We start from the raw sequence: 4,997 nt of genomic DNA, 5'->3' as shown, positions 1-4,997 counted from the left end.
GCTCTGCCGTTCACCTCCACTATCGATCATTCATCTACCTCATCCGTGGAACCATGATAGCCGGACAACCGCTTGATCGGCTAAGTCCCGACATTAATATAAGTAAAACGCTATTAATTCTCTTTTATTTTCAGGTTTCGTCGACAGCTGCTTCATCACCATCGCCTGTGTCGTAGATCACCGCTGCTCACCGATGTCTAGGATCAACGCGTCTAGGGGATAGCCGGACAACCAGGTAAGTACGAGAACTGTCCGCGTAACTACAACTAATATCAACTTTTTTCAGGTTTCCGCCACGGTTTCCTCATCAATGGCCTCCTCTGAAGTAGAATCTGTGATGACCTTGAAGATCGGACCACGCTATCACCAAGATGGCCGGACAGCCGCTTTTTCAGGTAAGTTTCCGGGTAAGTAAAGATATTTTCGTCTGGATTTTTGCAATTGCTTTTATTGTTAACTATAGTTGCACAATGTTGGTAGTTCACAATTAACGATCGCCACATAAGATGGCGGTCGCACGTCTCGCAAAGTGCGATTTCGCGATTCAGGTACGCGAGACCCGTACGTCTTTCGTATCGACGTCACGTAACGCTGTTGGCGGGCGTTCCCGTTTGTTAATAGACGCTGAGGTAGTCTTAATTATCGTATTCCGTTTCGCGTTCGCGAATATTCTTCAACTATACGCCGGTATAATACGCGCGAGATTGCTACCTTCAAGCGCCCACGAGAGACTGCCTCGAGAAACGTTGCTCTCTCGGGCTCCCTACCACCGAGTTTTTCCCCTTCCATATGGGTCTCGGCCGCTTTCTCCGCTCTGGAAATTTTCATACTACGTCTTAACAATAGGTGTTTACGCGCTTCGGCACACCAGGTGTGCGCCAGATGTTCGCGATGGCCAACGCTAGTACACTATTTGTGTCTCGCTCTTTTGATTTCCGGGTAGCAACAATTCAGCTTTTACAATATTGACTTTTGAACGACGCCGACCTATGCGCAAGGTCCATTTGATGTCCCTGATCTCGATTCCGCGTCGACTTCCCGGAGAAGACGTCCAGGTCGCGTTTAAAACGTCCGCCAATGGCGGCGACCTATCTGCCTACTCTCTAGGCCCGTGTCGATCGTATTCCGGCCTGACTTCCCGCAGCCGACGTCTAGAACAACTAGTTGTCCGGACTGTCCGGACAACTGTCACGTCTGACGGTATAATCACCGTTATATTCCAGCCGCATAAATTTTTTCGATTTCCATCCTAATTGCACAGCACCTGAAAACAATATCAACAATATCAGAATAAATAATCACACCTTAACTTAACTGTCACAACAATCACTCAGCTGATGCGAGCACGCGTTCTTAAAATAGTAGACACAAGCCTAGAGAACATGGCTGCCTTAAGGTACCCTTTCAAGCTTAAGCCCCATTTTCATGAATCACACTATAAACTTTTGGACAATTGCTTGTTAAGATTCCCCAGCATCACGAAAATTGATCGTAAATGAATATTACCAGCTTTATGAGACCCTTTATGCAATATAAATTCAGTTTGACACGCGGACCTAACAAAAATAAATGCATGTTCCGTAAGAATAAACTAAGAAAATTAAAATAAAATATAAATAAATAAATTAAAAACAGATTATTCATATAAACATAACCTTTTGTGCCTAAAGAATATTATCATGCTAAAATAATAATTACCTCATTAGCATTTTTTCAAACATGATTGTTATAAACAATTTAATTATATTATTAACAAACTTAGCTAATGTGACTGATGGGACTATCACAAAAAGTCAAACAACTTTTGATTATAAACCATTGTTGGATCTCTCAAAATAAACTAATTAACAATAAAATTTATCATAAAAATATTATTAAAGATGATGAATAAAATCACTGCAGACACTCAGCAGAGCATGTCAAGTAACCTCACAAAAACCCCTACATCATATCTCTTCTTAATTCCGAGATATAATTAAAAATTATGGAAATCCATAAAACACAAAAAATTTAAACAACCTAAAATAATGCCCTTAATTATCTGAACACAACAAAAGAAACCCCATCTTTTTATCTCTTACCGTTCTCGAGTTATAAATTATTAAAGTTTCACATCCGCCATTTTGAATTTCCTACCCTTTAGACTTACAAAGACCAAATCACTTTTACATTAATATTTTAGTCTTTTATACATTTTAAAGCTGAAAAATTTCATTTCTGAACAAAAATTTTGACACTTAATTATTATGATAAAAATAGAATCTCTCATACTCCTGAACATCAGTAACGTTAACGCCGATTTTCTATTTAAATTAATTAAATTAATAAACGTGATTGAAAATTGAACATTCACTCCATGAAAGACGAGGATAGTTTAATACCAGTTCACAGAGAGTAAGACAAGGAAGACAAGGATAGCCCTATAGACTCTTAATAAATTAAAATAAAAATGAAAATAAATCGACGGAGATAAAACAATTATAGAAATACATTCTCTTATATTTATGGAAAAACACCACATTAAAATAACTATTATCTTATTAATATTTTTTAAAAAACAATTGTTATAAACAATTAAAATTATATCAATTCCATTTTACTAACTACGTCATCAAAATCATCTCAAAAAACCGATCGACTTAATGAAAAAATACCTACTACAAGATTGTTCGATTTTGCAACTTATTTTTATAAACAATTATAAATAAATAATTAACCACACTAATAATAGCCGTTAACATGTGCTCCAGGTTATGCATAATAACTTTTGTATAAGTCAAAACCTCGTCACTCCTCTGGTTGAGGCTACAAAAAATTCCAAAGGGAAAGACACCCGGTATAACGGTTTAGCATGGGAATTGTGCCATATAATTGATATTATACGCCCTAATTATCGAAAATTCGACTGGATCGAACTTCGATCCTTAATATCTCTTAAACTACGCCTGCTAAAAATACCCCGTTTGCATGTAAATTAAGTTTGAACCTTCCTCTTCAAGCCCGTATAAAAAACCTCATTTTTAACAACTTGCTACACCTAATTAATTAACAAAATACATACCTCCGTCTGCATTTGTCCATATAATTGGCAATTATGTGGATGAAACAATTGTGTGGATGAAAACTCGTTCGGGTAAACACGAATTTTGATTGCGCACATAAACTCTGCATCAGTACACCTACGAAAATTGATAATAACTTTTATTTCTGCAATTGTTTATTTACGAAATATTTATAACAATAAAATAACAAACGCTCATAAACAAGATGATATTAGAAATTCAAAACCTCTTAAATAAAGAGAACATAACAATATCAATACGCGAATTAAAGAGTACTAATCTATTTAACTAATAAATTGTTATTAACAAATACATATATCAACAATAAAATTTTCCAATACTATATTATGCTTTAGTGAAAGTCCTACAATATGTTTCTTATACACTCCTTTCAAATTCCCAACCATTCGCGAGATATAAAAATAATAAAAATCTTATTATATATATATATATATACAATTTAATTTCATTGATTTCCGTACTAATGAGAATGCTGACCACTCCTACCTGCATGATACATTATTAACATGATATTAGAATCATTATTACCACTGCTAAAATCACTTTTATCAATATTATTATTATTAACAAAATATATATATATACTTACTAAAATTAATATAAATCTCAAGCGTCAAACGCTGAAGCGCCACTCACGAACCTGAGAAAGATAGAATTGTACATGCGTAGCATAAGGAACGCGAATCCGAGCGAGATGCGAATATTGTACGATCTGAAAGAGAGAAAGAGAGAGTCAGATATACTATAGTAACTGTTAGACGAAGAGAGCAATATCTTTTATACTTTAGACATGCTAATAATGACTTTAATTGTACTATTGAATTATTCTACCCTATGTAAAGTATGTCTAAAGAAAATTTAAATAATATTCAACATATATTTTCACATTTTAAAAAATTCAAATATTAAAGATTTCTTATTTTTCTTTATAATAAAAGTCATATTGAAATTCTATAATGAAAGAAAGTATCGCTCTCAATACAAATCGCTGTTAGACTAGAGAATAAAAATAGAATTCAGACGAGTCACCTATATGACTCATTCGAGTGAATCTAGTCCTTGCATAGACCATATATGGACATGTCGAAGCAGAGCGCAACGCATGACCATATAAGGTAATGAATTTCAAGATACCACCCTATGACTCATTGCTGGCAAACGAGCCACACCACTAGAAGTAGACTCACATCCGCTAGACAACGCCTTATGACTCATTGTAACGAGGTGCGGTCACCTCCCACTACCGTTTCCAAAATTGTATAAAAGCGGAATCTTTCACCCTCTCGACGGAGAGTGTGGAACGAGCCAGGAAAGGTCACATATCTTATATTTGTTCCATTCTCCCACATAAGCCATTTGTATCGTAAAAGTTCTACAATAAATATCATACTTTTTTTATATCAAAAGAAAGATAAAGATTATTGAATTACCTACCTTCAACGGATCCAAGGAGCCATAATCCACATCGCCGACCAACAGCTAATTATCCTGGGGTTTTACCTCCTTAACTGCAAGAAGAACCCATAAAATTTGATTTCGACGGAGGCGTCCTGCCGGATCGAGCCACCTCGCATCACCCAGGACGTCACACAACCCCCTGTTAGGACGGTCGGATTTTTTTATCGCGCTTCGACTATCGGGTGTACCAGGTGTCCCTGGTGACGCAACACTAGTCTTTAAAATCTGTCCGGCAAACCGGGTGTTTGCGCGGTCAGATCGCGCTCGCAGATTGATTCTTATGTTTAATCGACCTCCCCTGAGTACGCATATCGAGTCTCAGTTCGGTCTGACGCTCGGTTCAATATCTTGTGTCTGTCCGGCAAACCGAGTGTTTGCACGGTCAGATCGCGTTCGCGATTGATCCCTGGGGTTTGTTTACATCCCCCAAGCATGCATACACCGTATCGTAACGTT

General features: G+C 36.7%; 1 long non-coding RNA gene across 1 annotated transcript; it reads right to left on the bottom strand.

Moving 5' to 3' along the window:
• Nucleotides 1–1,180: 1,180 nt before the first annotated feature.
• Nucleotides 1,181–4,407, bottom strand: LOC139824496 (uncharacterized). Its single transcript, XR_011735123.1, has 4 exons — nt 4,271–4,407; nt 3,673–3,795; nt 3,062–3,179; nt 1,181–1,264 (listed from the first exon to the last, which is right to left on the bottom strand). It is a non-coding gene; the product is annotated as an uncharacterized lncRNA (long non-coding RNA).
• Nucleotides 4,408–4,997: the final 590 nt, after the last annotated feature.

Source organism: Temnothorax longispinosus, unplaced genomic scaffold (genome assembly GCF_030848805.1).
Source record: "Temnothorax longispinosus isolate EJ_2023e unplaced genomic scaffold, Tlon_JGU_v1 HiC_scaffold_40, whole genome shotgun sequence".
In the NCBI taxonomy this organism is placed as follows: Eukaryota; Metazoa; Arthropoda; class Insecta; order Hymenoptera; family Formicidae; genus Temnothorax; species Temnothorax longispinosus.
Note: the sequence above shows the minus strand (reverse complement) of the source record. Positions and strands in the feature narration are given on the sequence as shown.